Source organism: Chiloscyllium plagiosum, unplaced genomic scaffold, assembly GCF_037043375.1.
Source record: "Chiloscyllium plagiosum isolate Xiang-an unplaced genomic scaffold, Cpla_swu_hap1 HiC_scaffold_3, whole genome shotgun sequence".
Taxonomy (NCBI): Eukaryota; Metazoa; Chordata; class Chondrichthyes; order Orectolobiformes; family Hemiscylliidae; genus Chiloscyllium; species Chiloscyllium plagiosum.
In genome coordinates, this window is record NW_028270141.1 from 126,715,036 (window position 1) to 126,725,810 (window position 10,775).

Sequence of the window (10,775 nt, forward strand, 5' to 3'; positions counted from 1 at the left end):
GATCAGGTCCTGGGGATTTATCCATCTTTATGTGTTTCAAGACATCCAGCACATCCTCCTCTGTAATATTAACATTTTTCAAGATGTCACCATCTATTTCCCCACATTCTACATCTTCCAGGTCCTTCTCCACAGCAAACACAGCTGCAAAATACTCCTTTAGTATCTCCCCCCATTTCCTATGGCTCCACACAAAGGCCACCTTGCTGATCTTTGAGGGGCCCTATTCTCTCCCGAGTTACCCTTTTGTCCTTAACTTTTTTGTAAAGTCCCTTTGGATTCTCTTTAGCCCTATTTGCCAAAGCTATCTCATGCCCCCTTTTTATCCTCCTGAATTCCAACGTAAGTATACCCTTACTGCCTTTATCCTATTCTAAGAATTCACTCAATCTTTCCTGTCTATACCTGACATGCTTCCTTCATCCTCAAATAATTCAATAAGGCTTATGTGGCATAACCTGCCCCTCACAAAGCCATGCTGACGATCTTTAATCAAATTAGGCTTTTCCAAATAATCATAAATCCTGTCTCTCAGAATCCTCTCCAATAATTTTACCCACCACTGACATAAGACTGACTGCCCCATAATTCTCAGGGTTATCCCTATTCCCTTTCTTGCACAAGGGAACAACTTTTGCCACCCTCCAACCATCTGGGAGTACTCCAGTGGACAGTGAGGATGCAAAGATCATCACCAAAGTCGCAGCAATCTCTTCCTTCGCTTCCGTAGCAACCTTGCATATATCCTGTCTGGGGCCCAGGGGACTTATCTATCTTCACATTTTTTAAAATGTCCAGCACATCCTCCTTCTCAACATCAATCTGTTTGAGCCTGGTGCTCACCTTCCACCCTACCAACCTTCGCATAAACCAAATCATCCGCCAACATTTCCGCCACCTCCAAACGGACCCCACCACCAGGGATATATTTCCCTCCCCACCGCTTCCCTCCGTGACTACTTGGTCAGGTCCACGCCCCCCTACAACCCACCCTCCCATCCTGGCATCTTCTCCTGCCACCACAGGAACTGTAAAACCTGTGCCCACACCTCCTCCCTCACCTCCATCCAAGGCCCTAAAGGAGCCTTCCACATCCATCAAAGTTTTACTTGCACATCCACTAATATCATTTATTGTATCCGTTGCTCCCGATGCGGTCTCCTCTACATTGGGGAGACTGGATGCCTCCTAGCAGAGCGCTTTAGGGAACATCTCTGGGACACCCGCACCAATCAATCACACCGCCCTGTGGCTCAACATTTCAACTCCCCCTCCCACTCTGCCGAGGACATGGAGGTCCTGGGCCTCTTTCACCGCCGCTCCCTCACCACCAGACGCCTGGAGGAAGAACGTTTCATCTTCCGCCTCGGAACACTTCAACCCCAGGGCATCAATGTGGACTTCAACAGTTTCCTTATTTCCCCTTCCCCACCTCACCCCAATTCCAAACTTCCAGCTCAGCACTGTCCCCATGACTTGTCCCACTTGCCTATCTTCTTTTCCATCTATCCACTCCACCCCCCCTTACTGACCTATCACCTTCACCCCCTCCCCAACTCACCAATGTACTCTATGCTACTTTCTCCCCACTCCCACCCTCCTCTCATTTATCTCTCCATCCTTCAGGCTCTCTGCCTGTATTCCTGATGAAGGGTTTCTGCCCGAAACGTTGATTTTACTGCTCCTCGGATGCTGCCTAAACTGCTGTGCTTTTCCAGCACCATTCTAATCTAGACTCTGGTTTCCAGCATCTGCAGTCATTGTTTTTACCTTGAATTTTAGTTAGGCCACATTTGGAATTTTGAATTTAGTTCTGGTCACCACAAAACTAGGTTTACCAGGATGTCACCTGGTTTGGAGGGTATTAGCTATGAGGAGAGATTGGACAAACTTTGTTTATTTACGACCCTCAAGGATAGTAACCTCTGGGTTATTACCAATGCCACGTGCTAGTGAGGCAAGGAATAGAAAGGTCGGAGAGATGAATGTGTGGCTAAGGAGCTGGTGCAGGTGGCAGGGTTTCAGGTTCTTGGATCAATGGGATCTCTTCTGGAGAAGGGGTGACCTGTACAAGAGGGACAGTTTGCACCTAAACTGGAGGGGAACTGATATCCTCGTAGGAAGGTTTGCTGGTGCTACTCGGTTAGGTTAAACTAGGGTGGCAGGAGGATGGAAACCAGAGCAGCAGGTCTCAAAGTGGAAGGATTAAGGGGAAGATACATGTTAGGACCTGTAAATCAGAAAGAAAAGAAAGGCAGAGACAGGTAAATATACACGATGGTACTAATGGGCTGAAGTGTGTTTATTTCAATGCAAGAGGTATTAAAGGTAAGGCAGCTGAGCTTAGAGCCTGGCCCTACATGGAACTGTGATGTTGCAGCTATTACAGAGTTGATTGAGAGAGGGACAGGGCTGGCTGCTTAACATTCCAGGGTTTCATTGTTTTAGACGAGATGGACAGGAAGGTAAAAGAGGTGGAGGAGTTGCATTACATCCGTACTCAGAGAGGACATACTGGAGGCTTATCTACGATGGAAATATGGGTAAATTCAAACAAAAGATGGGTGTAATCACGCTGACAGGATTATACTATAGGCCCCCTAACAGTCACCGAGACATCGAGAAACAAATATGTAGGCAGATTATGGAAATATGCAATAAAAAGTGTTTTCACACTGGGTGACTTTAACTTCCCCAATATCAACAGGGACTCCCTTGCAGCAAAAGGTTTAGGTTGGGCAGAATTTGTTAAGTGTATCAGAGAGGGCTTCTTGAAACAGTTTGTGGATAGTCCAATTAGAGGATGGAGGCAAGTCCACATTTGACATGTGGGAATTGTTTAAAGACCTGCTGACGAGAGTTCAGGACCTGCATGTTCCAGTAAGGAAGAAGGACAAGGATGGCAAAGTCAGGGACCCTTGAATAATAAGGGAGGTTATGAATTTAGTCAAAAGAGAAAAAGAAGCATATGTAAAGTTTAGGAAACTAAAATTGGACAGGTCCTGAGAGGAATGTCAAAAAAGCAGGAAAGAACTCAAGCAGGGAATGAGGACAGCAAGAAGAGGACATGAAATGACCTTGGCAAGTCGGGTTAAAGAGAATCCGAAGGCATTCTATACATACATTACAAACAAGAGGCTAACTAGGGAGAAAGTAGGACCACTCAAGGAAGGAGGGAACTTGTGCTTGGAGACTGAGGATGTGGGTGAGACCCTAAATGAGTACTTTGTATCAGTATTCCCCCAGGAGAAGGATATGGAGGATAGTGAGATTTGGGTGGAGCATGCTAACATGCTGCGGTATTTTGAGATCAGGAAAGAAGTGGTGTTGGGTCTCTTAAAGAGCATAAAGGTGGATAAGTCCCCAGGGCATGATGCTATCCACCCCAGGTTACTGAGAGAGGCAGGGGAAGAGATTGTTTGGGTCTTGACCAAGATGATTGTGTCCTCATTAGCCACCAGAGAGGTCCTGGAGGATTGGCGAGTAGCTAATATTGTTCCTCTGTTCAAGAAGGGAAATAGGGGTAACCCAGGAAACTATAGACAGGTGTGTCTCACATTAATGGTTGGGATAGGGAATAGGATAGGATTTACATTTGGAAAAGCCAGGCCTAATTAGGGACGGTCAGCATGGCTTTGTGAAGCACGGATCATGCCTGACTAAATTGATTGCATTTTTTAAAAATGTGACTGATGAGGGAAGAGCAGTGGATGTTGGCTGCATGAGTCTTTGTAAGGCTTTCAATAAGGTTCCTCATGGTAGGCTCATCCAGAAGATTAAGATCTCAGTAGGATGGGATCCCCAGTGACTTGGCCACATGGATTCAGAATTGGCTTGCCCACAAAAGGCAGAGGGTAGTGGTAGAAGGGTGTTTTCAAGCTGGAGGTCCGTGATTTAATGGTGTTCCACAGGGATCTGTAGTGGGATCTCTGCTGGTTGTGATATTTATAAAAACGACTTGGATGAAAATGCAGATGGGAGGTTTAGTAAGTCTGCAGATGATACAAGGATCTGTGGAGTTGGGCATAGTGTAGAAGGTTGTCAAAGGATTCGGCAGGATATTGGTTGAGGAATTAAGTACAAGAGTCAGGATTTCATGTTGTAGCTTTATAAGACTCTGGTCTGGCCACACTGAGGGTATTGCGTTCAGTTCTGGTCACCACTTCACAGGAAGGATGTGGAGGCTTTTCAGAGGTTGCAAGTGGTTTACCAGGATGTTGCCTGGATTAGAGGGTATGAGCTATAAGAAGAGAAAAATTAGGGTTGTTTCCTCTGGGGAAGGGGGAGGAGGCTGAAGGGAGATTTGATAAAAGTTTATAAAATTGTGAGATAAATAGACAGGGTTTTACCCAGAGATGAAATATCTAAAGTTAGGGAGCATGCATTTAAGGTGAAAGGGGCAAAGTTCAAAGGAGATGTGAGGTGTAAGTATTTTACACAGAGAGTGATAGGGGTCTGGAATGCACTGCCAAGGATGGTGGAGGGGCGTGTAAGAGACTTTTAGATAAGCACATGGTTATGTAAGGGATGGAGGGATATGGACAAGGAGCAGGCAGAAGGGATTCGTTTAAATTGGCGTCATTTTCACCACAACATCCTGGGCCGAAGGGCCCGTTCCTGTACTGTATTCTTCTCAGTTCTATTTTCAACTAACGTCAGAGGCTGAGGGGCTACCTGATAGAAATTTTCAAATTTATGAGAGGCATGGAAAGAATGCACAGATGGAATCTTTACCTCAGGATAAAAATGTCACTTACGAGAGGAGATAGATTTCAGGTGAAAAGGTGAATTTTTAAAGCAGATGTGAGAGGGAAGATTTTTACCCAGAGGGTGGTAAATGCCTGGAATGTGCTGTCAGAGAATACAACAGCAACATTTAAGCAGCAAATTGTCAGAAACATGAATAGATGGGTAAAAAGGGGCATGGACTGCACAGAGACAAAAGGTTTTTAGTTTAGAAATGTATCATGTGTTGGCACAGGCTTGGTGGGCCAAAGGCCTACTTCCTGTGATGTACTGTTCCTTGTTGTTCCCATCTTATTAACATTGATATATCCAAGCATCGACTTACTGGAAGGGTAAGGGCCACTGGAAGGAGAAGGGCAGCACGTGGATGGGAACGCCATCACCTCAGAGTCCCCTCTCCATTGTGTGACCGTCACTGTCTTCAAATCCTGGAACTGCCCACTGAACAATGCTGGGGTACTGACACCACATTGTAGCAGGGAGGAGAAAGTGAGGACTGCAGGTACAGGAGATCAGAGTTAAAGAGTGTGGTGCTGGAAAAGCTCAGCCGGTCAGGCAGCATCCCAGGAGCAGGAGAATCAACATTTCAGGCATAAGCCCTTCATCAGGATTGAGGCTAGTGGCCCAAGGGGGCTGAGAGATAAATGGGAGGGGGATGAGGTGGGGGGGAAGGTGGCTGGGATTGTGATAGATAGATGAAGGTGGGGGCGAAGGTGATAGGGCAGGGAAGAGGGTGGAGCAGATAGGTAGGAAGGAAGATGGACAGGGAGGACAGTTCAAGAGAGTGGTGGCGAGTTGGAAGGTTGGATCTGGGGTAAGGTGAGGAGAGAGAAAATGAGGAAGCTGATGAAATTCACATTGATCCCCTGTGGTTGGAGGGTTCCAAGGTGAAAGCTGAGGCGTTCTTTCTCCAGGAGTCGGGTGACCAGGGTTTGGCGGTGGAGCATTGTAAATGCCTGCGACTGCTCAGGTGAAATAAAAACCATTACGAAGGGAGGGCAGAAATACACCAACAGCAACTGGAATAAACAGGGCACAAAAATTGGCAAAAAAGCAAAGTGTGCTGGGAATACTGAGCCAAGTCAGACATACAAGAGACAATTCTGCCCAGGGAAAGTCCTTGCAAGATTTACGCTCAGATAATTGAAAACTGAAGAGGCATCAGAGCACATTACAAAGTGTGTCAAACAACATCACAAGATGCATGGGACATGCCTCAATAAGGCAGATGACCAGGTGTGTATTCTGGGATGAAACCAGACTTCCAGGCCCAAGGCAGACACATCGAACAGGTCACTGTTAGCAAGCCATCGAGAACCATTAGCAGCATTTCAAGGTGATAAGACCAATTAGTTTGATTCCCCTGATTAGCCAAGTCCTTGGAAGGTTCTAGAATGTAGCCAGGAGGGTATAAGAACCCAGGCCTGGCAGGACTTGACTGGACCCCACTCTCCAGCCGATCTACAGGCATGTCAGGATACAGCAGTGAGCAGAGCAGCTCACTCTCTGACCAGAGAGAGAATCAACTCATGAAGAGAGGTACAGATGGAACAATTCAACAGAGCAGCAAAAGGTCTGGGAAGTGTTTTAATATTCAAAAGAATTGGATCGTGAGAAATAGAGTTGGTAAAATTGTCGAGTGCAGTTTTTCCCTTTGTTGTCTCCAATAAAGTTGGGACTTGGCTGACTGACTGCAGTCTCATGCTGTGTTGTCCTTACTTGATACACGCTAAGGAGCCTGGGTAAATAAATATTGTGTACACTGGTCGAGGTGTCTGCAGGCTCTTAGAAACACTCATTACTAGATAAAAGACATGGACTGTAGCAACTCAAAAACAGAGCTCACCACCATCTTCGGGCAAGAAGGAATGAGCAATAAAAACCAACCTTGTCAGAATCTCCTGCACACCGAGAGGCAACAGGAAATACTGTGTGTCTGCAAAGTGAAATGACTGAACTGAAGTACTGTTGCGGGTTCAGGTTTTTTTTTACATTTTTCATTTCTTAATGTGAATGAAGAGCACTTGAGCCACTCATATAAAGATAAATGTCAGCTCCACCCATTGCTCTGAAATACAGACCCTGTAAATGTACAGATGGACAATTGAAATTAGCCTCAGGTCTGCCGTTTGGGTCTGTCTTTCTTTCAGTGAATATTGTGTGGTCCAGATTTGACCAACATTTACACCATTGCTGTTCATGAGTGAGATACTGAGCTAATTTTATTACTTTGCATAAAGAGACATACACGTCACCATTTGGCCCATTTCACAATAATATCTCCATGGCGATATAAAATTTTAATGTTGAACCATGAGACATGCAAAGAAACATTGTTACGAGACATAAAGTGACTTCACCCACACCAGGACCAACCAAATCCCTGAATTTGACAAACTGCAAATTTTACAACATGAGACACAAAATGTACCTGTAATTCTCACAGGCTCTTTACTCCCTGGAACAGTGACAAACCTTGTGGTAAAACCTGAACCAAGCAGGAACGAGGAGGTGGGTGGTGGGTGGGAGAGTGATACCACACGGCATGGGGACACCATCTGAGACTGGAGGGAATGATCCCTGGCATCGGGAAAGTGGTCCGGGAAAAGGTCTAGGAGAGATTACAACTGGGGAAGGGGAAGAGAAGCCTGGAGCAGGGAGTGGGGAAGAGATGGGAGTGGGAGCTGGAGTGACACTTGGACAGTCCAGAGGGTGGGAATGGAGGGACAGTCTCGATGGGTTGAATATCCTATTCTGTCATCTTTACGCAGGAAATAAATTTCAAAACAAAAAATCCTAACCTTTCGCTGGGCGTCTCCAACCAAAATGTGAAAATACGTCAGGTTTGAGCTGACAGATCTCACAAGAGGAGTCACAGTCTCACTGCCTGTGTCAGTGGTTATAATCACATCTGAAGGGAGGAAAAACATTTCATTGGAGGAGATTGAAAAATGTAGTCAGGGAGGGGAATGAGGAAAAGGCTGTAAACTTTGATTGAATGTCAGAGGGCTCCGTCACCGGGTTTACAGCAGAACAACAGTCAAAATTGATGAAGGGAATGCTGAGAGATGGGTTCAACCCATCGGGCCACCCCCCACCCCAGAGGAAATTGTTCATGGATGGTTCCGAAGAATGATAAAGATCAGAAAGGGGAGTGATCATCACCACTTTATATTTACAGTTGTGTCGATGAGTTAATACTAAAACAAGAAGAAACGGTGAGTCAGTGGCTGCAGCAGGTGTCGATGAGGATAAGGTAGAAACAGCTGAAAAATGGGCAGTAGACAGGGACACCCCGTATACTGAATCACAGCTGTGTATCTCACTACACTGCATGAAGGTGGGAACTCACCCCATAGTTAAAGAGGGTTCACTGAAAATTAGGCTGTTGTTCATGCACAACATCAAAGAGTCAATATTGGATTCATAATGAATTTCAAATCTTTGGGAATAGAGTGAAGTGTGTGTTTTTGATTCTAATTAAAAACAAGATTTTGTGCTTTACACCCTCAGGTTGTTCTCACAATCTCGATAAACTATCGTTTGGCAAATATCAAACTGAACTCAGTTTTTGAAAAAGTTAATGAACAGCAGATTGCAGCAGTTTTCCTGAACAAAGTATAATTACAACAACATCACTCAGTGAGTTGGCCCCACCCCCCTGTCTCAGACCCACAGTGAGTTAACTCTTTCTGCTGGCAGCTTCCTTTCAATTCCCCCAGACACCTTCCATATCTCTAAATGTGTATTAATGGAAATTTACAGACATCCCATTGGGATTTGCCTGTTAGAGACTTGGCCTTGACCAGCCAAGACATGTGTTATCTTCTGAGACAAAGTGTTTGTGAATGGGAGAACCTGAAACTGACTCCAATCTCTTGGGTGTCTGATCTTGAAGAAAACTGTTTCACACCACCAAACCTGGAGAGTTGTTTCTGAAATTGGGATGAGAGTCACCAAGTCATGCAGCACGGAAACAGACCCTTTGGTCAAACCAGTTCATGCTGACCATCATCCCAAACTAAACTCATCCCACCTGCCTGCGCTTGGCTCATATCCCTCCAAACAATTCTTATTCATGTGGTTATCGCAACGTCTTTTAAATGTTGTAACTGTAGCTGCATCCACCACTTCCTTTGGAAGCTCATTCCACACATGAACAACTCTGTGTAAAAAACTTGCATCTCATGTCATTATTAAATCTTTCTCCTCTCATCCTAAACATTTACCCTCTTGTCTTGAAATCACCCACCCGAAGGAACAGGCACCTGTCATTCACCTTGTCTGTACCCCTCATGATTTTATAAACTTCTATAAAGTCATCTCTCACCCTCCGACACCCCAGTGAAAACATTCTCAGCCTGTCTAGCATTTCATTATAACCCGAATCCTCTGTTCCTGGGAACATCCTGGTAAACCTCTTCTGGAATAAATTGATAAATGCATTGATAAACAGTGCTATTTTATGCACTCAATGGTGAAATTACATGACGTTTAAGAAGCAGTTCAGTGATCTAGTCTGTGAGCAGCGTTCTGATCACCTCGGGAGCTGTTCAGGAACACACAGGGCTTTACTGCATATCCTCAAGTTGCTGAAAGCAGCTGGTTTTATTGATATTTGAAAAGTGAAATATTGGAAGAAATTGAGCAAATTCTGTTCCTCCATCACTGCATTTTACAGCTGCATTCACGTGGCTATGACTTCCACCTCATTTGCTTTTCCAACTATCTTTCGGGCCATCAGCCAGTACAGATACAACACATTCTACCCCTTCTTCCAAGGAATTAAATTGTAAGTCCATAATGCATTGGATCAGAATTTGGCCATTCAGCCCATTGAGTTTATTCTGCTATTCCATCATGGCTGATAGGTTTTTGAACACGATCCTCCTGCCTTTTCCCTGTAGCCCTTGATTACTTGTAAATAATGATTTACAAATATATGAATTAAGATCATAATTAGGCCATTTGCCAGAATCAGGAAACAGTGGAGAGTAAATGCCAAGGCAGTGGTGACCCAGTGATGGTCAGTGCCTGGGAAGTATTGATCGAATCACAGACAGTGCCAGGACAACAGTGATCCAGTGAGATTCCATGCCAGGGACATGGCAATCCAGTGCGAGCCAGTGTCAGGGAAATGGTGATCCAGTGTGAGTCAGTGTCAGGGAAATGGTGATCCCATGAGAGCCAGTGCCAGGAAAATGCTGATTCAGTGAGAGACAATGTCAGTGAAAAAGTGACCCCGCCAGAGTCAATGCCATGTGAACACTAATGCAGTGATACACAGTGTCAGGGGAAGTGTACCCCAGTGACAGGCTGTGTCAGGAGCTGGATATCAGTGGGAGTAGTTTTAAAGTTGGGGGTGAAATCATTCAGCCAGTCACAGTATATCTCAGGGAAGGAGGGAAAGACACAAACAGGATCTTTATGAGATGCTCCAATCATTGGGCAGTGAACACCCCACCGGCCTTACCCTGCTACTGTGAGTAAACAGTGGTCTGTCCATGGTCAGGGAGCAGAATAGCCCCGTCTTCAAACTGACTGCAGAGAAAGCTGCAGGAAACCCAGGAAATGAAGATGTACAAAACTGAACCCCAAAGGTGAAATTGTTTTCTCCTCATCACCAGTGACTGGGAGATTAATCTTCCAATCCAGTGCATTCCCAAACCGGGAAGAGTGACAACCCTGAGTATGTGAGCTGGTAGCAATTACAAACACAGCTTTCCCAAGTGTTCAGTGTTCCCAGGAGCCAGCACACAGAGAGTTAATTATTTGTGAATCCATTGTAATGTCAGAGCTAAGAGAAATTTCCATAACTAATCAGCTGGAATGTTTCTCCACCATGACGTTCCGACCTAAGGATAAACTATATTCAAAATCATCTTCGTCAAAGAGTATATAACGAGTGTAACTCTGTGCTCAAACTGCAGATCCACCTGAAGGTGCTGAGAGTCAGTCAGTGCGTTCACCAGTGATCTGAGAGAACACCAAGATGCTGAGAATCTTCTTAACTGTGTCTGTCCTCTTTG